The 27,974-nt window shown below is 36.0% G+C and overlaps 1 pseudogene; it reads right to left on the reverse strand.

The window, feature by feature from the left end:
• Nucleotides 1–11,344: 11,344 nt before the first annotated feature.
• On the reverse strand, nucleotides 11,345–27,320 carry LOC149222532 (heat shock 70 kDa protein 4-like; annotated as a pseudogene).
• Nucleotides 27,321–27,974: the final 654 nt, after the last annotated feature.

Raw genomic sequence — 27,974 nt, forward strand, 5'->3', positions numbered from 1 at the left:
GCTGTTATATTGATCCAGGTGGATATTGGTGGCCACCCACCTATTCCACTTGGACCCCCAACGCTGTCTCTTTCAGTTTTTCGATTTTCTTAATTGTAGCACAGTTTACTATTTTTAGCAGTTTTCCGGGTCCTGAACTTCAAGAGCCGTTTTTTCGGGTCCTAAACTTAAAAACGTCCCAAATTGGCCAACTTATTTGGTTTTAGTTTTCTCTTCAAGATCTCCCAAATGAGGTATTATGATAGCCAAACGGAGATCGTATACCAAAGTTATGACCCCCAGAAGTTGAAGTACCAATTTACCCAAACAAGGCCCACAATTTTGGCGCTTCATCTCCTAGGGTTAGGTTTTTGGATGTTTAGGGTTTTCCATTGTTTCTCAATAATAAATAGGCCTTTGAGCTTCACTGTAACACAATTCAGAGGCATGTAGCCACCACATCTATCCTCAGAGATAAGCTACCATCACCCGAGCTATCTTATTTCCATTCTATTTGTAAGCATAGTTCAATATTTTTCTATTAATGAAATGAAGTGTTTTTCTGCCACATCTCTATGTTTATGATTATATCTGTAAGTTGTTGTGTTCCTATTTAAATTCAAATCATATCTCTTTGTTATTTTCATTGTTTAATGGTGTTTGTAAGCATGGTTATATGACTGGTTATTGTCATAGTTATTTCATGTATTGACTTGTAACTGAAAGGATAATGGATGCAAGACATAATTGATGTCAAAACAGTCAAGGGAAGAGGGTGGTGATCCTTCTTGTCAAGTCTCATATGAGTTATCAATCATTTATGCTTTGTCTTCTATTCATTTCCTGTAGATTGAATTGATGCCAAGTGTTTGGTAGAATTTTAGTCTCGGTTGGGGATGGTCAGGCCTAGTCCTGGGGTTAGTTTTTGATTTGCAAGTCTTGTTATTATGTAAATCATGGATTCTGAAAATGTCATTGAGTTCTAGGCAGTGACCTGGGCTTTGAGCCTGAAAAGGTGGCTCAAATCCTGGGGACGTTGGCACACCATGCTGTGGGAGCGTCTAGAGCCTTCTGGATGCTAGCATGCCCATATGATGGGAGCGTCTGAGGGTTAATTGGTCTAAAAACTTAGTAAGACCTAGGGGTTGGTTACCTGGAAGGTTGGGATGGTTCCTAGGAGTCATGTTGCTGATGTGGAAGGTCTGTATGGTGCGTTTCTGTCGGTTCCACTTTCTTAAGGTGACTTAGGAGGTCAAATCATATCATTGTAACTTCTCGTCACATGCTTACCCGGTTAGGCGGTTACTTGGGTAGATGTGGTAGGAGGGTCCTTACAAACATGTTCGAGTTGCAGAGAAGAATACCCGATCCGTGTATCTCCTTACAAACAACGAAAGTAAGATATCCTATATAAACTCAAGACACATGAACAAACAACTAACAATATTGAACATCCTCACAAGCTCTCTGAAATACTAAAAAAATATTTTTGAACTATTCAGAAGTTTTTTTAGGGATCTTGAAGTTGTTGTGAACACGGGGAAGACTCTGATTAAAATTTTGTATATCCAATAAGTGCTCTTATAGAAATAAATATAAAATGTTAGATGTTTTTAAATTCAAAATATATATATATATATATATATATATATATATATATAACCACAAATATGATGAATAATAATAAATTAATTTATTAATTAGAAGTTAAAATAATTTATATATATATATATATATATAAATTATTTTAACTTCTAATTAATAAATTAATTTATTATTATTCATTATAATGATCATATTTGTGGTTAAATATAAGTTTTTATTCCATTCAAATTAGTTAATCAATTTTTATTTAATTAATACATTTTGAACAATTTTGTTACGATATTTAGCAATTAAATAGTGGTTTGTTAATGAGGTATTTTCATATTAGGTTCTAAAGATATAATTTTTTAGTTTTTATTTGTTTGCATATATTCTTATTTATAAAACTATTTTTATATACTTTTTTTCTTCACTTTTTATTTATTTTTTGATTTTTTTGAGTGTTTATTAATTTAAAATGAATTATGATTTAATTTAATAGTTAATTTTTTGGCCATTTTTATTTATTCACAGTGGATTTTTTAACAAATGGTCATTTTGTTATTTCATATTATTAACAAGGGCTACTTCACAACTAATACATGCCACTTAATTTAAATATAGTTTAATGAAACTAAAATAATAAAACAAAAAATTTTAATCACAAAAATAAAACAACTAATAAAATACTATATTATATTCTTGAATGTCATCACAAAAAATTAAGAAATATGATTAACTAATATTATTTATATTAACATATATACACTTTAATATATATATATATATATATATATATCTTGTTTTTTATTAATATATATACTTTTTTATAATTACATTTATTAAAATATGTTTTTAATATATGGATGTGAAGTTTGGGGTTGCAGTATATCTAGAGAGTCATGGAGAAAGATTGAGATCAAGGGAAATACCCCTATCCTATCCTCTTGATCAAAGCTGGCCTGTCCCCCATTCAAAGTATGACTATGCTTAGGTATCTAATGTATAAGAAGAAGATTTACAACATGGAATCCAAGAGGCTCCCAAAAATGGCTTCTAACTTTAGTCAAAGCCTGCACCTTCGCTTTAAGCGTAGGTGACATAAGGATGCCCAGATCATCATGGGAAACAAGGATAGTATCAAAGATACTATTACCTCCAATTTTAAGGACAAGTTGTGGGATGATAAAGAGCTGGATGGTAAAAGGAAGCTAAGATACTATAAGGAGGTGATCAATGCCACTCTCGATAACCAGAATTGTCTCTCTGTGTTGACTAGCACTAAGAAAAAAATGAATATCGCTAAGATAAGAACTAATTTTCATGAGTTTCGAAGTAAAAATGAGGGTGGTCTACTCCCTAGATTTCCTGGGACGATAGAATTTGTCATATTTGTGATACTAAGAAGGTGGAAGATGAAAAACACTTCCTTTTAGACTGCTGAACTCTTACTCACATTTTCTCTCAATTCCCTAACATTTGCCACACTTCCAATCTTCTTGACTTATTAAGCCAACCGAACTATAGCGATCTTGGAGCCCTTCTTTCCCTTCTTTTTGATCCTAGAAACAAGATTTTGAAGAATCACAATTAGATTCCTCTTTTTTATTTTATTTTATTTTTTTCTTGAGGTCCGATAAACCGCATTGGTCTTAGTGGACGTTAATCATCATCATCATCAATAAGCCAACTTAAATTGAAAATATGGATAAAAAAATTATAATTTCTGAAAATTGAAATAATAGAAAAGGGAAAAAAATAAAAAACAAAAAGTTGAATAAAAAGGAAATAAAACTAAAAACAAAAATTAGTAAAATGAAAGTTACTAAACGACCCATAATAAAACCTCAGCCAATCACCTTACAAATAAATAAATTTAAATAATAATAAAAAATAACAAAAATTGAATTCCCAATATTAAACTATGGATAATGGACATAATTTTTTGGTCAAAGACAAACTAATACACAATGAAAACAAAAAACAAAACTGAATGCTTAATAATACCATGACTATGGCACTACTAATAAAAATAACGTTGTGTTAAATTAAAATTTTTATGCTATTATTTTTTTATTAACTTTTGTGAGATAGTCATGTAAATTTGACTTGGTCAAATTACCATTGGTTTTTGAGCTCCATATTTATGAGAACCCATAGTATTACCCATGGTATTCATGTGGAACATAGCCTATTTAAATGGGGCAATTAAACCAATCTAGATCTATTTTAACTCTGTACCCGAGAGAGATCTTCTAAATCCGTCTTAAATTTGTATATGAGAGATCTTCCGACTTGAAGGAAAAGCTAGATCCTCATACAAAGCGAATTGAGCAAAATTATTGCAGAAAATCTTAGAAAGAGTGGTTGCTAGAGTAAGAAAAATATTTTTTATATTTCTGTGAAAAATAAATATTGTAGCAATGAAAACAGAAATGTGGCAAAATCTCACAGAGGAGTTGTTGTATATGATTTTAGCAAGGCTGCCCATGAGGGTTCTTGGCAAAATGAAGACTGTCTGTAAAAAGTGGAATTATCTGTTGTCTTCCCGTGATGCCCTCCAAGTAAATGTTCCAAATTGGTCGTTGCATTCCACCCAACGTTTCTGGTTCAGATAGATTGGGATTGGAATGACCAGGAATATTAGGTTATAGAAGGACACGGTTCAGACATCTACAAACTTCCTTTGCCCCATCACATCGTTGTGGGTACTTGTAAGAGCATCATGTGTATTCGTAGAAAAGAGGATAGTTCGGCCTTTTCTATAGGCATTCCTGGTACAAGGAATTGGAGACATTTGCTATAGCCGCCTGTTTCAGTTTATTGGTTTAGTGGATTAGCGTTCGATCCTCCCACAAGGCGTTACACTCTTCTGCTGGGTTATCGTAATTCTTGTGGGAGACAACAAGACGCAATAGAGAAATAATGATGTGTATTTATGATTCAGAGTCCAGTGCGTGGACTCAAGTTTCCATGATGGTCCCCAACAATATTCACCCTCAGGGAAAGGATATTTACTATAACGACAAGTTTTATTGGGCGTGTTTCTGTCCCAATTCCAGGAATGTCCTGGTAGCCTTCAATATTGTGAACATAAATCTCGCTGCCGCAGGGATGTAGAAGCATTACTCGTGAAAGTTTAGGTGAATACTATGGGCAACTGATGCTAGTGGAGGACAACAAACTTGGCTCTGTTCGCATGTGGAAGTTGAATGAAGCACAAGTATGGTGTGTTCTACACACATGCCATTTGGAAAAACACATATTTAGTGCATCATTTGATTCAATAACAATCAATTGCAGCGGGTTGATGATGGTAATGGATCGGGGAATGAATATATTGATATATAACTGGAAGGGGAAATTAATAACCAGGGGAATCAAATTGGCAGGCCTTCGCACCTCTCAACGACCGTGTTCTATAGAAAAGTCATCCTTCGAATCTAACAACTTATGGTGGCATGTATAATGATGATACGTCGTTAAAGAAAGTTTAGACAGTTAACTTTTACTTTTGGTAGTTATATCGTAGATTTCTTACTAGCAATTGCACCATAGGTTGGAAAGGAAACACCGTAAGGCAGTAGGGTAGGAAAAAGTAGCTTAGAGGATAGAAGTAAAAATTTATGCAATTTTATTTATTTAGTGGAATTTGTGTGAGAAAACAGTTGAAATTTTTCTTAACAAATTGGTTCAATTAGTGTTGCCCTGGTTTGTGTCAAGTAATACTTAATTAAATTCAATCCTATTGTTAGGGTCTAACCATGCAAATTGTTCATTTTTCCATTGTTGCCTCCTCAAGAATTTACTCCCATTTACTCCCATGGCTTTGAAAGATGTCTTCTACATAAAGATACCATCAAAGCAGTAGAAAAAACAGATTAAAGCATGCAAATGGAGAGGCAGAAAATTGCCTAAAGGTGAGTACAAATAATGAACATGAAGGTAAAATGCAAGGATATAAAGCATAATGAGTCTTAAGCCTTATCTCCTTCTTAGATGATAGCCTTATACTTTTACTACAAAAATATTATACCATAACTTTTACCATATGGTATCAGTAAACAAAAAACAATACAAAACCAATAAACCAATAAAAGAATATTGAGAAAAAAAAACAACTCTTGAGTATTCCAACAAAATAAAAATCGAATATCCAACACAAATCCTCTTTTCCTTACAAATCAAAACAACAACATTCAATTTTCATGTCTAAAATTGAGAGACAATCTTCCTTCTAAATCCTCATTTTTCCACCATAATAAAAGTGAAATAGATATAAAATATTTAAAGGCACATAATACAAATCCTCATTATTCCACCATAATAAAAGTGAAATAGATATAAAATATTTCAAGGCAAACTGTAGAAATTGTTATGCCCAAATTTGGGAAACCATTCCACTTCTAAATCTTGATTTGTAAGAACAAAAAACACCAATACAAAACCAATAAAGCAATGCAAGAATTTTGAAAAAATAAAAAACTCTCAAGTATTCCAACAAAATAACAAAGAAATAGGCTATCCAACACAAATTGTCACGCCCCCAAGCCGGCGGTAGTCTTTCAACCTCTCTTAGTGAGGTGCGGCACCACCGAACACTTTCTTTTCACCAATACTTATGTTCGTGGACTACGCCTAACCACTTACTCCTACTTAGTTTGTGTTTCGCAACCAAGTATTATTATGTTATCCTTTATACCAATGAACACCCATATACATTCATTATCAACAACAATTATAAATAAGAACACAATTGCACAGTATAAAGGGAGGGGCAACTCCATAAACAATGAGTCTGCCCGAATAATATATTATACAACAGTTTACAAAGCTTTACAAGTATACTTGGAAACCCCAAGTTTCATACTTAGCCAAATTTACAATCCAAGGCAAAACTCGGTTGCCTAGCTCGTCGGCACCTCTGCACGGTCGCCGCACGACTCACCAACACTTCATTCACCTTGTCGCACGATCGTGTTGTTTGCCCAACTCGGGCGCGCCTCCAAGTTGCCACACACGGGCGCCTCTACCCGAGACACACCTCCGTTCACAATCTCAACACTTCACCAAGTCACCGTGCACACTTGCACGCTGGGCGGGCGCTCACCCGAGTCGCCAAGACACCCATGCCAAGTCGTCGCACAAACCGGGTGCCACACACCCGTGCACGCCTTAACCGTCCGTTGGGCGCCACACACCCGTGCACGCCCTCACCCAACCACTGGGCGCTCCTGCCCGCACCTTCACCCAAAACTGAGAAAGACACCTAACTCCGTGCGGCCTTGCCCAAGAATGGGCGCATCCTCCAAATCTGCGCCTCTCTTCTCTTGTGCGTCCACCTTGTAGTTCTGCGCCTCTTCCTCTACATGAGCAAAGATCTTGTGTGATGAGAGATGGCTGAAATGAGTTCAACACACCTCTAATATATACCAAGTACAGGGCGTAGTCTAGGCTGCCCAGCCGACTCGCCCAAAGCCCCTACTCCATCGCAAACGCTTCAATATACATGTCGGCTTTGCCCATGTTCATAGGTCGGCCTCCATAACGTTAAACACCACGCTCCATGCGTATAAACACTCGCTCGCCCTCCACATATGCGCATATCATCATATCGCACACTTGAACGAGCTCGCACTTATGCCGGAATGCCGTCACACTTCAAGCCGGAGCTGCAGGTCGTTACATCCTCCTCCACCTGAAGTCGTTGTCGTCCTCGACAACATACCATCCTGGTAGCCATCCACCAAGATCATCATCAATGTCTGTCTCATCCTTGGTCCATGATGTCAACTCCTCCCATATACTGCAAACATCCCTGCAACATATGTAGAACTCCATCTCCACCATGTGTCGTCCTCATCCTGTGAACTGTCCTCCTCATCTGCCTAATGCCAACATCTCTCCGTGCACTTCCGGACCCCATGTTTGAACTAGTTGGGTAGCTAATCCAACTGTCACGCTCAAGCCATGAGAGTGAACATCCTTATGCCTTCACTAGTCTATCTTGGATTTCTGCCACATCTCGGACTCACCAAGAATCTCTCCACCATGTTCAGGTCCATGGAAACTCCATCCCATCTGCAACATGTCATGATGCTTGATGCCAAGCCATCCCTGCACCATCTGCCATACCTGCTCAACTTGTTTTAAGGACTCACTGCCATGAGCAGCTAACAATGAGCCCCATCTTCTATGTCATCTAAGAAGATGTGGAGGGAGTAGAGCCTGAAGGCTCACCCTCACTAATCATCTCAATCCATCTGTCAGGATCTTCTATCTCCATCCTCTGTAGATAAGTGACCCGATCCTCCTCCCGGACATTCGGCCTCACATATGCCTCATCATCATCATCATCATCATCCTCGACCACTTATAGTCTTCTTGACAAATCCAAGATACTATTTGAAAGTGTCCTGATGACCAATGACTGCTCGGTAAGCTTTGTCTCAACCATAGATAACCGCTTACTCATGTCTTCCATCCGCTTCTCGTCCTCCATTTGCATCACTGCCAACTTACAATCAGGCCTTGTCACTCCAATGGTTGGTACACCAATGGGTACATCTTCCCTTCCATCATAAATGTACAACTTCCTCAAATGTGGAACAATCATAACATCAAACTGTTTCATGAATTCCATTCCCAGCATAGCCTCATAGTCATCAATCCGCACTATAGTGAAGTCGACCTTCCCTGTCCACTCATCAAGTGTTGTGTCCACTTTTTCAGCTATATCAAGAACATTATCAGGAGGAGAATTGACTGTCTTCATCTGTTCCTTCACCGGTACAAATTTCAGCCCAATTCTCCTCGCAGTATCTTTTCCCATGAAGTTGTGAGAAGCCCCACTATCCACCATAGTGAGTATATCAGCATTCCCAATCTTCATCCAAACATACTCCAACCTGTTCCTCTTAGGATCCCTCCAAGAGACCACCTCTGTAGCAGCAGCAGCACCAAATATCTGCATCATCCCCACAGAAGCTTCTTCATTCTTCGCATTAGATTGTGCAATCGCAACCACTTTCAGTCTAGAATGACAATTCTTCACCATATGTGGTCCAACACATATCCAACACTTCAAGGCTTTCTTCGTCTTCGAATTATCATCCTATTTCGAAGCATCCTCTTTCTTCTTCTCTTTCGACCTATCAGACTTCTTCTTCCTATCATTAGAAGTGTCATCATAATGCTCCACCAACCTGTCCACAACAGCAAAAGCTTCCTCAAGTGTTTTAATCCTCTGCCTCTTCACTTCATTGAGTGCCCAAGGCTTTAATCCAATAATGAAATTGAACACCTTTTCCCTCTCCGCCATGTCAGGAAGTTCCAGAACCGCACTTGCAAACTCCCGTTGATATGTCTGAAGGTTCCCGGTCTATTTTATGTACTTAATTTTCATCCTTGCTTCCCACGTTTCATCCTGAGGACTGAAATGGGTCTGCAAAGCTTTCTTCATCTCATCCCACGAAGTAATGTACCCAGCACTGCCATTGGCAATCTGATCCATCCATCTTCGCCACCACATCTTAGCATCCTTCGTTAAGAACTGAGCAGCTACCTTGACTTTCGTCTCATCATCAGATAGACCCAATCATTCCAAGTACTGCTCCATGTCCCATAGAAAGTTGCCAAGAGTCTTTGCACTCCTTGTACCATCGTAAGATTCCGGTTCCTTGACTTTCACATGAGGCACTCCTCCACCTGAGTTATGCCTCACGGCCTACTTCAACACCGCGATCTCATCTTTGGCTTCGTCAAGAGATTTTCGCAAGCCCATGATCTCTGCAAGACCTTGGTCTCTTGCCTCTTAAACCTCCTTGACCCTTACTTCAAGTTGTGTACACAAAAGATCAGTGTACTCGTGTTGAGTCCGAAGTTCTTTGAGCTCTTCCTTCATCTTCGAATTGGCCTCCTGCTCCTTATCGAACAAGTCCATCTTCTTAGTCTAGGAAGCTTCCAAGTCCTCCATCTTCTCCAACACTTTTTCCGTAAGTGCTATAGTAGCATCCTGCACGCCGTGACTAGACCCAACCTGAGATTCAACTGCCATTGTTAACAACCTCCTCTTTCTTTGCGATCTAGTTTCGACCATCCAACAGATTCACCAAGATGCTTGCAACCTGAACTAGCTCTTGTCCCACTTGTATGTGAAACAACTTCCTTCACCTACAAGTACCTGCTTCACTGTCACCAACTGTCAAGTTTCTTCAACCCTGAATTAGCTTCAATGTCTGCACTTCGTCACGAGAAACCCTGCTCTGATACCACCTTCACTTCAGTGGAGGTGTGTAGCAGCTTCAACCTTCAATGCCCGAATCAACTGCTCTGATACCAACTGTCACGCCCCCAAGTCAGCGGTAGTCTTTCAACCGTTCTTAGCGAGGTGCGGCACCACCGAACACTTTCTTTTCACCAATACTTATGTTCGTGGACTACGCCTAACCACTTACTCCTACTTAGTTTGTGTTTCACAACCAAGTATTATTATGTTATCCTTTATACCAATGAACACCCATACACATTCATTATCAACAACAATTATAAATAAGAACACAATTGCACAGTATAAAGGGAGGGGCAACTCCCTAAACAATGAGTCTGCCCGAATAATATATTATACAACAGTTTACAAAGCTTTACAAGTATACTTGGAAACCCCAAGTTTCATACTTAGCCAAATTTACAATCCAAGGCAAAACTCAGTTGCCTAGCTCGTCGGCACCTCTGCACGGTCGCCGCACGACTCACCAACGCTTCGTTCACCTTGTCGCACGATCGTGTTGTTTGCCCAACTCGGGCGCGCCTCCAAGTCACCACACACGGGCGCCTCTGCCCGAGACACACCTCCGTTCACAATCTCAACACTTCACCAAGTCACCGTGCACACTTGCACACGGGCGGGCGCTCACCCGAGTCGCCAAGACACCCGCGCCAAGTCGTCGCACAAACCGGGCGCCACACACCCGTGCACGCCTTAACCGTCTGTCGGGTGCCACACACCCATGCACGCCCTCACCCAACCACCGGGCACTCCTGCCCGCACCTTCACCCAAAACCGAGAAAGACACCTAACTCCATGCGGCCTTGCCCAAGAACGGGCGCATCCTCCATATATGCACCTCTCTTCTCTTGTGCGTCCACCTTGTAGTTTTGCGCCTCTTCCTCTACATGAGCGAAGATCTTGTGTGATGAGAGATGGCTGAAATGAGTTTAATGCACCTCTAATATATACCAAGTACAGTGCGTAGTCTAGGCTGCCCAGCCGACTCGCCCAAAGCCCCTACTCCATCGCAAACACTTCAATATACATGTCGACTTTGCCCATGTTCATAGGTCGGCCTCCATAACGTTAAACACCATGCTCCATGCGTATAAACACTCGCTCGCCCTCCACATATGTGCATATCATCATATCGCACACTTGAATGAGCTCGCACTTATGCCGGAACGCTGTCGCACTTCAAGCCGGAGCTGCAAGTCATTACACAAATCCTCTTACTATCCAACACAAATTCTCTTCTCCTTACGAGTCAAAACAACAACATTCAATTCTCATGTCTAAAATTGAGAGACAATCCACCTAAATCCTCATTATTCCACCACTATAAAAGTAAAATAAATAAAACAATAACGCCCAAAATTGAGAAACCATTCACCTTCTAAATCATGGTTTGTAAGTGTGCTCTATCATCTTCTAACACAATATAAAGGTGAAAATTATTTAATCAACTTTTTCAATTTTAGGCCCCGAGCCTGCAGCTGCAGAATAACCCTGTTAAGGAGATCCAACAGCTCCATGTGCTCCACCAGGTATATCAGAACCAATGTCTTGGTACATCTTAGCAATGATGGGATTACAAGTGTTCTCCAGCTCCTTCCTCTTGTCATCCAACTCGTCAGCATCTGCAAGTTGGTTGTTATCCAACCACTGGATAGTCCGTTCAAGGGCATCCTCAATCTTCTTTTTATAAGATGGATCTAACTTTGCCACAATCTTATCATCTTGAATGGTATTCCTTATGTTGTATGCACAATTCTCCAGAGAGTTCTTGGCCTCTACCCTCTTCTTGTGCTCTTCATATTCAGCGTTGTATGTCTCAGAATCACGAACCATCTTCTCAATCTCATACTTACTCAATCTACCCTCGTCATTTGTAATGGTGGTTTTGTTTTTGTGACCAATGGTTTTTTCCTCGGCAAAGACATTTAGAATACCATTGGCATCGATATCAAAGCACACAATGATCTGGGGAGCTCTTCGGGGAGTAGAGGGAATACCAGAAACTTCAAATTTACCCAACAAGTTATTGTCCCTGGTCTAAATTCGCTCACCCTCATACACTTGAATCAACACACCAAGCTAGTTGTCTGAGTAAGTAGAAAAGACTTCTCCTTCAAACTTTCATTTATTCATGTACATAACTAGTTCCGTCATGGGCCTCAAGTGATTATAGTCATTGCAAGTAAGAGTATTGATTAATAATTTATTTTTCCAAGTATAAACAAGTACTTTACTTTTTAGTTTATAATAAAATTAATAAATTTTTAATGTAATGTTTCTTATTTTTAAATTTATGATTGTTTATAATAAAATTAATAAATTTTTAATGTAATGTTTCTTATTTTTAAATTTATGATAAAATAATATTTTTTTAATGTAATAAACTTTTTTGTTTTATAAAAGGCATTATATGTTTAAATTTATAATACCAAGTAAAGTAGTTTTGTTGTAAAACATTATATAATGTAATGTTGATTAGTTAAAATTATTGTAAAACATTATATAATGTAATGTGGACTAGTTAAAATTATTTAAAATAATAATTATTAAGATTAATTTAAGATAGTTATTGACGAATTTATTAATAGTAGTTAATAAATATACATTATTACATATTTCATATATTTATCCATAGTAATTTTTATAATAAATCTTATTTTAAAAAGTTGAGAAAATCTATTATATAATACAAAAATATTATCTTAAACATATACTATTTTCAATTAAAAAGTGCAATAAATCTGGGTCTAAAATAAATCTAAACCTAACATAATCATCCATTATCCCTTAATCATTGTAATGCAATGATAAGTTATTTTAATAATTATAACAATAGAGGGAATAACCATCTAAATTGTAATAATCAAACTAAAAATCTATTAATCAAGGTATCAATATATAAGATGCAGGTTATAAGCAGCATCATTAAAGGTAAATAAATGCCTCACATTATAAATAATTGAATTCCATCGGGGCTTAGAAAATCATTTTGAACACAAAAAATTAATAATCAGGTAAAAACCAATTTGTCCTTCACCAAAACCAGCACCAACACCACTATCTTGGGATCTAATGTTAAAAACAAGAACTAATCTCATATATATATATATATATCCTCCGACAGTGTTCCTTATTTCTTCAAATATGCCCACGTTTCAAAAAACGACATGCGGTTGTCACGTCCTCTCGTAGGTCGGAGGATCATTTCTTTGAGTGCAGGAGCTATTTGTTGCAGAAGGCAGCGCAACAAACCAAGTCATACCCTGAACAAAATATTTAATGGCGGACCGGTCATGTACTTGGAACAGAGGACGGACCATATTAAGCAACGAAACCTCATCATACCCCCTCGACGCTATGGATGAAAGAGGAAGTTTAGGGTACCTGATTTGTTGGATATTTTTCAATGGGGAAAATACCAAAAACCAAATGTTCAAACACACAGAGGCAATGCTCTGTCTTACTTTACTCCAAGATCTTTTGTGCACAGAAGACTTAAAAAAAAATTCACTGAGAGACAGAGTATTTCACCACCATTTAAAACATTCTATTCATTAAAACCTGATGCCAAGATTTACCACTGTAAAATCCCTTTTATATTCACTGCTGTGAAAAAAAACAACTTACTGCTGTAATAAAAGTTTACATAACTTTACTGCTGTGAAAAACAAAATTACACAGGCTTACAAAATTCGCTCCACCATTTCCTTTATGCACTGCTGTGCAAAACCACACATGGTTTTTCGCTACACCAAAAAAAATTACATCACCTGGTTCTTATCTTTTTACACACTGCTGTGTGTTCAATACATACCACACATAGTTTTCGCTGCACCATGGTTTCTTTTGATGGCCAACATATATCTTAAAACATTACAGCCTATTAGTTTTTTTTACTGCAGCACGTTTCTCAAAATGGTCAACACTTAAAAAAAAATTACATGCCCATATCCCATACAAAATTTATGTAATAAGCATATACGCCCATACCCCCGATATATAAAAAAACATTAAAATTTAAACCCTTACCAATACTTCTACGGTAACAATTAATTCCATAATTATTTTACTGCGGTCAACCATGCTTTTAATTTACTCCACGCAATAGCATTAATGTATGTTCGTATGCAGGTTTGGGCAATCAACGGTTGAAAGGAGTGAAGCAGATCGAACGGCGAAAATGATATCGGAAGCCCTGAGCGCGGACTTGAAAGTTTATCAAAAATTATTTAAAATGTTGTCGGGTCCGCTCCATCGCATCGCAACTTTACTCATGTCAAAGACCCCGACCCTATGATATTGCCGATAGCGATGTGCCGATAGCGATATCGGCGATCGCTCGTCGGAAACACAAAAGCTTCTTTATAATTCCTTCACTTCGACTTTGCCGATGCGATATCGGCGATCGCAGTTGAAATTATATTTTCAACACTCCCCTTTAATTTCAACTGTCGAGCATTCAATCATACCCAAACACTTCCTCAAAAATTCAAAGCTCTTCTGATCCAATGGCTTTGTCAAAATGTCTGCTACCTGTTCCTGAGTACTGCAATGTTGTAAACTGATTTCTCCATTGCTTACCAATTCTCTGATATAGTGAAACCTTGTATCAATGTGTTTCGTTCTCTTATGAAACACTGAATTCTTTGACAATGCAATAGCTGAGCTATTGTCACAAAAGATGACTGTCGCTTTTGCCTGCTCTTGGCCTAAGCTTCTCAACATTCTTCTCATCCATACTGCCTGACATGCTGCTGCTGTAGCTGCCACATATTCAGCCTCTGCTGTAGACAATGCTACAATGGACTGCTTCTTAGAAGCCCATGAAATGGCTCCTGAACCCATATTAAAAACATAACCGGAAGTGCTCTTCCGATCATCTACACTTCCAGCCCAATCGCTATCTGTGTACCCAACCAAATCTGAATGTTCTGAGGCATGATATAGAATTCCAAACATTTTAGTGCCTTTGACATACCTCAAAATTCTCTTTGCTGCCTGCCAATGTGCCTCCTTTGGCCTCTCCATAAATCTGGAAATTAAGCTAACAGCATACATTAAATCAGGCCTAGTTGCTGTTAAATACATAAGGCTGCCCACAATGCTTTTATACAAGCTAGGATCAAAATCCTTGCTGTTGTCCTCTCTGCTGAGCTTTAATCCCATCACTGTGGGAGTGATTGCTGCCTTGCATTCTTCCATCTTAAATCTGCTCAAAATTTGATTTACATATCTTGCTTGAGATATAAAAATTCCTTTTTCATTTTGCTCTACTTCTATGCCTAAGAAGTATCTCAAGAAACCCATATCAGTCATTTCAAATTCATCCTTCATGACTGATTTAAAATTCTTAATGAGCTGAACATCATTACCTGTGAAAATCACATCATCAACATACAAGACAACAATTAAAATTTTACCATCCTTTTCCTTGATGTAGACTGTGGGTTCTCCTTCACATTTGTCAAATTCATTATCTAATAGATATGAATCTATCCTGCTGTACCATGCTCTTGGCGCTTGCTTCAGCCCATAAAGAGCTTTCTTCAATTTGCACACTTTGTGCTCTTCACCTTTCTTCTCATAGCCGAGAGGCTGTTCCACATAGACCTCTTCCATTAACACTCCATTTAGGAATGCTGATTTCACATCCATTTGGTAGACTTTCCATTTGTTTTGAGCTGCTATGGACAGCACTGCTCTCACGGTTTCCATTCTTGCAACCGGGGCGAAAGTCTCCTCATAATCTCTCCCATACTGCTGCTTGTAGCCTTTAACAACCAGCCTTGCTTTATGCCTTTCAATCTTGCCTTCAGCATTGCTTTTGGTCTTGTAGACCCATTTCACACCAATGACTTCTTTGCCTTTTGGTAGCTCAACCAAATCCCATGTTTTGTTTCTCTCTATGGCATTCATCTCCTCATCCATAGCTTCTATCCATTTCCTATCTCTAATTGCATCTTCGAAATGAATAGGATCATCAACATGACAATACAAGGCAAATAATGAATTCATTCCTTCATCATAAATGTCACTTAAATTTCTAAACTTCTTACCTCGTTCACTTGGTGTGCAAGTGCTTGAAGATGCACTTGAATTTCCTCCTTGTGGTGTGCTTGGAGAAGCACTCTCATTTATCCTCAATGGTGTCCCTTGCTGTTCTTGTGTTGGTGCTGCTGTTTGGGGATGCATTTCAGCCACCTCCTCTTCATCTTCATCATGAGACAAACAGTTCTTGACATTCACTGTTTTCTCTATGCTTCCATCCCAAGCTTCCTCCTCAATGAATTGAACATCCCTGCTTACAAAGAACTTCTTGGTAGATGGGATGTACAGCCTGTAGGCTTTGGATTCATCACTGTATCCAATGAAGATGCATTTCTCCCCTTTGCTGTCCAACTTCCTTCTTAGTTGATCTGGTATGTGTGCATAGGCCACACACCCAAAAACTCTCATGTGGGTGACTCCTTGCTTTCTCCCACTCCATGCCTCTTCTGGCACTTTGTTCTTGATTGCTTTTGTAGGACACCTGTTCAGTATATAAACTGCACTATGTACAGCTTCAGCCCAATACTCATTCGGCAAATGCTTTGCCTTCAACATGCTCCTCGCCATATCCATGATGGTCCTGTTCTTCCTTTCAGCAACTCCATTTTGCTGTGGGGTGTACCGAGTTGTAAACTGTTTATGAATTCCATTTTCTCTACAGAATCTTAGGAATTCCTTGGAGATGTACTCACCTCCTCTATCAGTTCTCAAAACTTTAATGTGCAGCCCGCTTTGGTTTTCAACAAGTGCCTTGAAGTTTTGGAATTTCTCAAACACTTCACTTTTGTTTTTAAGGAAATATATCCAAGTCTTTCTTGTACAGTCATCAATGAATGTTAGGAAATATAGGCTGCCAGCTAATGATGGTGCTTGCATTGGTCCACACAAATCTGAGTGGATAATCTCTAAGGGTGCCTTTGCCCTTATGCTCTTCCCTGATGGAAAACTTTCTCTATGTTGTTTTCCCAAAATGCAGCCTTCACATAGGCTGTCCGGTTTCTCTATCAATGGTAATCCCTTTACCATTCCTTTTCTGCTCAATAAGTTTAGGCCTCCAAAATTGAGATGCCCAAATCTCAAGTGCCATAACCAGTTCTCATCCTTTGGCACGCTTTGGAAGGCCTCTTGGGTGACTGCTGCAATTACATTCTTGTTCTTCAAGTCTGCCCTGATCCTGAGAGGGAACATCCTGTTCCTTGTCATCTTCACTTCAGCAATGCATCTTTTGCTGGGTGGTATATCCTTGATGGTGCACACATCATTTTCAAAATAAACATTGTAACCCTTTTGGATAAGCTGTAAAACACTCAATAGGTTACATCTCATTCCGGGGACATAGTAGACATCTGCTATGGTTTTCCTTTCTCCTTGTTTTGTAAATATTTTTACCTCCCCTTTTCCCATAACAGACACTTTACTATCAGTTCCTAGTGTGACCTCTGATTTCAAATTCTGATTTAAGGCTGAAAAGAGGGCTATATTCCCTGTCATATGGTTGCTGCAACCTGAGTCTAAAAACCATATGTCTTCACTATGTGTTTCAGCCATGTTACAAGCTAACAGGACATTTTCTTGACTGCTGTTTTCTCTTGTAACATTTGCATTATGTCTGTTGTTCATATCATGATGTTTCTTTCTACAATCACTAGCATAATGTCCATACTTTTTGCAATAATAGCATTGAACATTAGATTTATCATACCTTTGTCCTTGAGCCTGATACTTATCTCTTTGTTGGGTGCTGCCTTGACCTTGGTTCTGATTTGGATTGCTGCCTCTTCCTTGTGCATTTGATGGGCTGTTCCTTCCACCTCTGTTCTGGCTTCTGCCTCTTCCTCTTTTGTTTCCTCTGCCTTGACCTCTGCTTCTTCCAAAGGACATCTGGGTCTTGAAGGCTTGCTCAAGAGATGAGTTTTCATTCCTACTCAACCTCTGCTCATGTGTTATCAGTGATGCATGTAGCTCATCAACTGAATAGCTTGAGAGATCCTTTGTCTCTTCAATGGTGGTGACTATGGCATCAAACCTTGAGGGTAAGACCCTCAATATTTTCTCCACAATTCTTCTGTCTTCAATGGTTTCTCCATGAGTTCTCATTTGTGTGATTACACCAATCACATGAGTGAAGAATGAGTCAATGTTATCTGACTCCTTCATGTTCAAGTTCTCAAAATCCTTTCTCAGCAATTGTAGTTTAGCTGTCTTCACTCTCTCCATGCCTTGATAGGCTGTCTTAAGGGTTTGCCATGCTTCATTGGCTGTCTTAGCTGCTGCTAACCTTGGAAACATACTCTGGTCTACTGCTAGATACAACAACACACGGGCTTTTGAGTCCTTCTTCCTATTGTTCTTCAGCAGATCCTTCTCTCCCTGAGTTAATGCATTGAACTCAGTTTCATCTGCTGGTTCTTCAAAACCTTCTTCAACTATTTCCCATAAATCTTGGGAAGCAAGCAGGGCTGTCATAGTTATTGACTAGTAGTCATAGTTCTTCCCATTAAACTGTGGGAGCTGGGTGTTAAACAAACTCATACCAGTGCTTGTGCTAGCCATTCCTTGACTGTGTATGTTTAAAAACAACTGACTGTTTCTTCAGCAACACAAAAAAAACTTTTGAAATACCTGAATCCTTTGATGTCTGAGTCTTCTGTCTGCCTGAGAAGTTTTGCTGCAGCAACAACCTTCTCCCTTCAGCTTCTTTAACTTCTTTAAAGAGCCTGGGCCTGCTCTGATACCACTGTTGGGTGTTTTTCAATGGGGAAAATACCAAAAACCAAATGTTCAAACACACAGAGGCAATGCTCTGTCTTACTTTACTCCAAGATCTTTTGTGCACAGAAGACTTAAAAAAAAATTCACTGAGAGACAGAGTATTTCACCACCATTTAAAACATTCTATTCATTAAAACCTGATGCCAAGATTTACCACTGTAAAATCCCTTTTATATTCACTGCTGTGAAAAAAAACAACTTACTGCTGTAATAAAAGTTTACATAACTTTACTGCTGTGAAAAACAAAATTACACAGGCTTACAAAATTCGCTCTACCATTTCCTTTATGCACTGCTGTGCAAAACCACACATGGTTTTTCGCTACACCAAAAAAAATTACATCACCTTGTTCTTATCTTTTTACACACTGCTGTGTGTTCAATACATACCACACCTAGTTTTCGCTGCACCATGGTTTCTTTTGATGGCCAACATATATCTTAAAACATTACAGCCTATTAGTTTTTTTTACTGCAGCACGTTTCTCAAAATGGTCAACACTTAAAAAAAAATTACATGCCCATATCCCCGATATATAAAAAAACATTAAAATTTAAACCCTTACCAATACTTCTACGGTAACAATTAATTCCATAATTATTTTACTGCGGTCAGCCATGCTTTTAATTTACTCCACGCAATAGCATTAATGTATGTTCGTATGCAGGTTTGGGCAATCAACGGTTGAAAGGAGTGAAGCAGATCGAACGGCGAAAATGATATCGGAAGCCCTGAGCGCGGACTTGAAAATTTATCAAAAACTATTTATAATGTTGTCGGGTCCGCTCCATCGCATCGCAACTTTACTCATGTCAAAGACCCCGACCATATGATATTGCCGATAGCGATGTGCCGATAGCGATATCGGCGATCGCTCGTCGGAAACAAAAAAGCTTCTTTATAATTCCTTCACTTCGACTTTGCCGATGCGATATCGGCGATCGCAGTTGAAATTATATTTTCAACATGATTCAGGGTAAACGATAGTTAGAAAACAAGGTAGGAAAGGGAAATCTACTCTTCAACAACATTATGGTGTCTGTACCTTTTTTCTATCACCATATCTGTAACAAGCTCGCAATTTACCTACTAACAACTAGACATGTTCAAGTTAGGGCCTGTAGAAGTCAAGAATTACACTAAACTACCAGTTCAAAGTATTACCTGGGCGTATAATCTCCGTGACAGTTAACAGTTAGTGTGATGCTCAGGAGAGAGGCAGAAAAACTTGAGTAGAAACATTAACCCGTAAGAAGGATTTATATTCATACCTCGGCCTCAGTAGGCTACAAATGCATTCTGTGGAAACGACGACATAGTCGACTCCCTAAGGTGAAGTAAAACCAGAGGAATCTGTGGCAATGGCGGCATAGTCGACTCGTTGAGACCAAGTAAAACCAAAGGAATCACTTTCAAATCAGTGTCACGATTTAATGCTCCATCACATTCTATCAAGAAACCAGCATTCGCGAGTTACAACCGCGAGCATCGGGTCTTCGCAAGTTCCTAGGTAGTCACAATTGCCACATATCTGCGTATATCTAGCCAGTCACAACTGCCAAATATCCGCGTATCTCAAATCAATAGATGAGTATAATTCAATCATCTAACAAAGATCAAATAGTGCATGGTGTATAACAATATCGGTGGGACTATTGTAAATCTATTCCAAATACTAAAACTATAGACATGTAAGGAATGTTTTGCAGAAAAAAACTAAGTAACATGCACGACATTAATAAAAATACTTATTTTATAAATATATTTTAGAACATTTCTCTTTACTAAATGAAAATTATGGGTTGTATATCATAAATGAATTTACGAATTGAAAAGAATGGAGAGAAATTACAGATATCAAGGCTTCTTCGTTTCTGGTTGGTTAGTACCACCTAGCACGAAACTCTTTCTCTTCTGTTTGAATGTAATATATTCGTATGTAACATGTAGATGTATATCATTATTGGTGTAATGGATTGTGTTAGGTTGGCAAAAGTGTGTTGTTTAGACTTCTTTCTTATGGTGTGATGTCTTGCTTAAGGCTTTCACTTACTCAATGGAACCTACACTATGGACTACCAACAGTACAACTAAGCTTGACTTTTAGTACTGAAATTTCCCACTTGGATGGGGTGGGGTAAAATGTCCATCAGTAAAGTAAGAAGTAGCTATATAGGCATTTGTTCAATGGGTGAATAGGAGCGTGGCATTGGGTGAAAGGGCATAAAAAGACTAAGTGTATAAATCAAAAATTGAGTTGTAATGGGGGCAAATCCTTATTGGGGTGCAAAAGTGGCCTTGAAACTTATTGATTATGTTAGCACCATTTCTCTTTACTAATTGAAAATTATGGATGGTTAAAATTTGCATATCATAAGTGAATTTACGATAGTAACTGTTTTTTTTTCATTATTTTTATTTGAAATTTATGGATTTTATCTTTGGTATATTACTTTTTTTTTGCTAAAGGGAGTATTGAATTTTTAAATTGGATTTATCTTTTCCATTTTCATAAAATTTTATATTACATTTTTTTTGTTAAAGGAAGTATTGAATTTTTAAATTGGATTTATTTTTTCCATTTTCATAATTTATTTGAATATTGTTAAAAAGAGTATTGAATTTTTAAATTGGATTTATCTTTCTCATTTTCATAAAATTTTCTTTTAGTAGCTTAAACATGATTTATCTTTAAAAACATTATTTATATAAATATATATAGTTCTTATATTACTCAACTATATTTTTAAATATGATTTAATTTAATTATATGGTTTAAAAATATAAATTAAATTTAAATTTTATAAGTGCTACGTAGTAGCTAGTATCTGTGGCTTAGTTTAAATATAACTAATTAGAGTGTGAATTGCTCACAAGGTGTGAGATGATTTAAAATGTTGCTTTTTGGTGAGCGACCTATCTTATTGGTTGTATGAAGCTTTATAACTTCATTTTTTTTTAGCAATGTTTGGTTCAAAATGATATGGAGAAACTTAGTTGCAATTGAATGAGCTGTCAATTCCAAGAAACTTGTTTCCCACAACCAATTGTCTTTTACAAAGTTCATGGGAATTGAACATGATTGATATAGAGTTGAATACAATTGTGTTTGTGGCAGTGAATGCATGAGAATATGAAACAATTTTTTTATTGTTATCACTCAAATGGCATCTCTTTCTTTTGCAGAGCAAAATTGAGTTGAGATGATATATAATTTGTGATTTGGTATTAAATTAATTTTTAAATTAAATTGTAAAGACATGTTTAAATAATTCTAATTTTAAACTAGGGATAAGTGGCATAAATTTTTGGTCAAAGATAAACAAATAGAAAGTCAAAAGAAAAAGTAAATGTGTAATACCATGTCTAATACACGTATAATAATATGTTTATTTGTAATTCAAATGATTTAATTCTTATTAATCAATACATAATATCTATTTGTTTTTATGCATTCATACTTAATTAATACAATAATATGTACATTTTACAAAATTTTATTAAAAAAAACTCATTTTATTACTAAATGGATAACATATCCTTATTTATTTATTATTATTCATAATTATATATATATATATATAAATAATATAATATGTACATTTTACAAAATTTTATTAAAAAAAACTCATTTTATTACTAAATGGATAACATATCCTTATTTATTTATTATTATATATATATATATATATATAATAGTAGTTTCTATATATATATACAAACTCTTTTATTTTTGTAATATAAATTTTTATTTTTATTTCTAATTTTATTTTTATTTTATTGTTTATGTTTTTATATGTTTAAATAATTATTAATTAAATCAGTAGTTTTTTGTTTTTTTGTTTCGTTTTGTTTTGTTTTGGTTTTTGGTTTTGTTTTGTTTTGTTTAATTTGACTTTCTAACATATTATTTTGGTTTTGTTTGTTTGTTTGTTTTTGTTTTGTTTTGTTTTTTTCTTTTTCTCTAGAGCATTTCCACGCTATTCATTTTTTTTGTTAGACAAGGTCCGTCTTGATGATGAATCACAATGGAGAGTTCAAATCATTGACCCCAAAAATCGTATGTGATAATCTGAAAGAGCCTTTTCTCTAATAATGTTGGATGTGTTGTGAATCAAGATGTTTTGCAATTCTTCATGTGTCGTTGGCTACATGTTTCTATTTTGTTGACTTTAATTATGGCCATGGTTTATGTTGTCTATCATGTGTTGTTGTTGTTCTTCCTTATTTTTTTTTTCTCTTCATTCTTGTTGTGGTTTGGTTTGATTTGTTGGGTGTGGGAGATGAAAGAAGCCCATGGAGAAGAGTCTAATACAACCCAACTAGAAGTTCAAGATCCCGATGAAATTCTATGCATGTAATGAATTGCATTAGGGAGAATTTGAGGGTAACAGATAAGCCAAGGGGGCTTAGCTAGGTCCACATGAACAAATGGACAATGATTTGATAGTTGTGAAAATGACATAAGAAGTAAGTTCCCTTAACTAAAATTGTGCTTGGCTAATATATATTTTATATTTTATAGATATGTGAAAAATGAGAAAATGGGATAAAGGTATAATGATGCCATTTCATTGGAAAAACTGTTTGTTGAGGACCATCATAGAATGAGGATAATTAATCTAAAATATGAAGGCTGCGTAAATGACATATTAACAAAAACTAGTGCTTACTATGTTTGGGTAATAAAATGAAGTAATTTAATGGATTCCATGTCACATAAAATTCCCATCAGGTAAGTGTGCAAGAATGATCTCTTGTTGTTAAATACCACTTGTTAGTATGCATATGATATTCTTGGACTAATGAACTTGGTCATGTAAATATTTGATAATAATAGAGGTTGAAATTTAACTTTAAAATGGCAGGGCAATATTGGAATTGGTAAATGTAAATGCCTATGTGGAAGTTTCATTGAAACTTGTATGCAACTGAATTGATAGAGTTGTGACTAATTCATGAAGTTGAGATAATTTCATGGATTTCTGAATATTGCAACAACAAGTATGATACAAGCCAACTGAACTCCTTAAAAAAGGCTTTGGCTGAAGGTGCTTGTAATGGTAGCCAATTAAGTGAGGCAAGCAATAAGCAAAGATAAAAATGTAAAAGAAAGGAATTTGGGTAAGGATTCCTTCAATATAAATTGATATCTTTTGTTGTGAAGCAAATGCATGTATTGTATGGATTCCGAGGAAGGGGTATGGTTAAGGCAGGTATCCTTCAACACGCAAGATTGTAATGATTCTTGTAATGCATGCTAAAAGAAATAGAGGACTAAAATTGATCATGAATTTAAAGATATGCATCTCCTTTCTTGAATCTTTGAACTATTGAAATAACAATTGATTGTGTTATGGATTACTTAGAATAAATGTGATACACACATATGCTGCTATGGTAATTTCATTTCAATCTATTTGAAATTCATTAGACATATAGAATTATATTTGTGTAATAATTTCAAGAACAAGGAGGTCTACAATCATTGTAATGAAAGAATATATATATATATATATATATATATATATATATATATATATATATATATATATATATATATGTATGTATGTATGTATATATATATACATATATGTATATATATATACATATATGTATATATACATATACATATACATATACACATATGTATATATACATATACATATACATATATATATACATATATACATATATGTATATATACATATATATGTATATATATATGTATACATATATATATACATATACATATACACATATGTATATATACATATACACATATGTATATATACATATACATATACATATATATATATATATACATATACATATACATATACATATATATATATATATATATATATATATATATATATATATATATATATATATATACATATATACATATATGTGTATATATACATATATGTACATATATACATATATGTACATATATACATATATGTACATATATACATATATACATATATACATATACTGTTATTAAAATATCAGATTGCAGGTAGAATGATGGAAATGGGGCGTGAGATAGAAGCCACCACGATAGAATATACCAACTACAAGGGAGCTTGAAAATATGACTAGAAGTCTTGCGCTTATGAGATTTGGATTTTAAATGAAGCAAAGTTGGGAAAATGAAATTTGAAATTTGAAATTTTTGAGTATATCTCATGGAAACTAAATCTTGTGACATAGGTGAAATGATGGAGCATAGAGCTTAAGAAGAAGACTATTGTGGGGGCATGAAAACCTCATGATATTCTCATTACCTCATTGGAGCAAGTCATAACTAGTGTCTTAACTATAAAACTCCATGAGTAGTGCAGTGGGAACACTTTAGACGAGTGATTGGCCATAAAAAACCATGCCTGTTACATTAGAGCATGCTAGACTGACACCTGGCTATAAAAATATAATGATTACCCCATGTAGAAAATCCATTGGATAGATAGACTACCTGAAAAGGGGGTTTCCTAGGTCTAAAAGGGTGAGCAACTGATGGGAGCCCATGCAGGAAAACCTTTGGATAATTAGACTTGTCGGAATGGGGGTTGCTTGGGCCCATAAAGGTGAGTAGCTAATGGGTGGAGAAATATACCCCACACTCATTAGGATGTAGTACAAGGAGGCTTCTTTGGTAAAGAAACTCATTGGGATGTGAGTACGAGGAATATTTTTCATTAAAGACAACGAGATGGGCTTATTGCTTGTGGAGACAAAGGAAGCAAAGAGTAACCATAAAGAAAAGTAACTATTTAAAGAATTATTTATTGAAATTTTGGTTTAATTTGTTTATGATTAACCTCATAATAAATGGATGCTTGTGATATAGGTGAAATAATGGATTATCTAACAAGGATGCATAATGATGATTACAAGTAATATCATAACAATATTAGAGTGGTGCAACAAAAGCTTAGTGGAGTTGAAGACTTTAGGGACTCGACCATTGTGGTGACACTAGAACCATACGATATGCATTGATCCCCATGATATATGCTATGAAAAATGTGTTGTGTTATTAGAGAAAGCTAGAGGGATGCCTTGGTTGTGAGACTCCATTAAGAAACTTCTTATGCGAGGAACTCTTGCCAGGGAATGGATAACTTGAGGGATTGGGGACACAAAGAAAGGGATTCTTTAAAATTGGAAGGTGTGTGATTGAACATAAGAGGAAACCTGAGTGAGCTAGTTTTCAAGGAGCCATGTGCATACATCAGGATCATAAATGCATTCGATGTGTCCAAGGAAGCAATGAGTTGAATTTGTCCTTGTGGAAGCTTTGAAGGCAATGGATGACATGGTTGGATAGGATAATTTAAGACATAAAAATATTTTGTTGATGTAAAGAGTTTTAGCTATATGAATCAATTAATGTTTTTATGCAATGTTATAGAATGTCCAGAGAGATGTTCTTTTAAAGATATGGGTTTGTAGCATCCCCTTATTCTACCCCTATTCTTTGTAATAATAATTGTGATTGTAACACTAGCGTGGAGAACCATGACCATCTAAACCCCAATTAAACATGTAACAATTATTATTTAAAAGTAATTAATTAACATAATCAAGGAAGGGACAACCTTACAAATCTGTAGTATGGGGGAAGCTTTCTTGCTCACTTGTTTTTAAAAGCCTTAACCCATATCCTACCTAAATTAATGCCATAGTTGCTTGCAAACTCAGGAAACCATTACTTGATAGAATTTTAGTGTGATATGATTAGAGAAGAAATGGGATGCTACTAGTCATTAAGAGATTGGATTGGGGCGATGAAAGTAGAGGGCATTTCCCATTCCTTTTCCCCTCTTGTGGATTGAGATGATAGTGGACAAGGATGACCCTTTAAGAAAGCCAAGTATGAGCCAAGTGGCGCCTCAGGGTAAATGCACCAAATATCCAAGTCAAGCTCTCCTAGTTTCACAAAGGGATGCATAGTACTCATTTATACACACGATGAAGGGAGACTTAGGGATCGATGTATAGACTCATTTGGATTCACCCTCTCAATATCACTTGTTTTGGCTCTTACTCTCTCCTTATTTCAGATATTTGTTTTTCTGATTGATTGTTGGTCCTGAATGGGATTTCTTTTTCTTCTCCTTCCAAGTTTTGGTATGAGGATATTCATATCTCTTGGAGAAATTAATACTTCAAGGTTTGATCAAGATAGTGTGGACCTGTGAAGTGTGGCTTGGATGACCTAGCAATGCTAGGGTTGGCTCAAAGTTTGATGCTCTATGACTTTGAGCTTGTACCCTATGAATCTAAGTATTAACCACCTTGATTGTGTTTGAGACCACTGAAATCCATGTGTGATCTTGTGATTCCCATGCAAGACTCAGTTATTGAATTAAAACCACTAGGTGCTTGCAGTGAGACCGAAAAACCACCTAGCTAGTTGTCTGAGTAAGTAGAAAAGACTTGTTCCTTCTTTGTGGGAATGGTAATATTCCTAGAGATGAGAACTGTCATAAGAACTGTCATAACCCCACCTATAGTTTCTATCCCTAATGAAAGGGGAGTAATATCTAAAAGCAAGAGATCTTGCATTTTCTCATTGCCCTCTCCACTCAAAATAACAACTTTCACTGCAGCTCCGTATGCAACAACCTCATCAGGGTTAATATATTTATCGTATTTTAATATTATGATTGTGTTGGTGACAAGTGGATTAATAAGATATTATTAAGCACATTTGTTCAAACTTTCATTTATTCATGTACCTAACTAGTTCCGTGATGGGCCTCAAGTGATTATAATCATTGCAAGTAAGAGTATTGATAAATAATTTATTTTTCCAAGTATAAAAAATATTTTACTTTTTAATTTATAATAAAATTAATAATTTTTAATGTAATGTTCTATATTTTTAAATTTATGATAAAAATAATATTTTTTTTAATGTAATAAACTTTTTTGTTTTATAAAAGACATTATATGTTTAAATTTATAATACCAAGTAAAGTAGTTTTGTTGTAAAACATTATATAATGTAATGTTGATTAGTTAAAATTATTGTAAAACATTATATAATGTAATGTTGATTAGTTAAAATTATTGTAAAACATTATATAATGTAATGTTGATTAGTTAAAATTATTTAAAATAATAATTATTAAGATTAATTTAAGATAGTTATTGACGAATTTATTAATAGTAGTTTATAAATATACATTATTACATATTTCATATATTTATCCATAGTGATTGTTATGATAAAACTTATTTTAAAAAGATGAGAAAATCTATTATGTAATACAAAAATAGTATCTTAAA

The sequence above is a fragment of the Pinus tabuliformis genome, chromosome Q (genome assembly GCF_031772625.1).
Source record: "Pinus tabuliformis cultivar Carrire ecotype Pingquan chromosome Q, CPIR1, whole genome shotgun sequence".
In the NCBI taxonomy this organism is placed as follows: Eukaryota; Viridiplantae; Streptophyta; class Pinopsida; order Pinales; family Pinaceae; genus Pinus; species Pinus tabuliformis.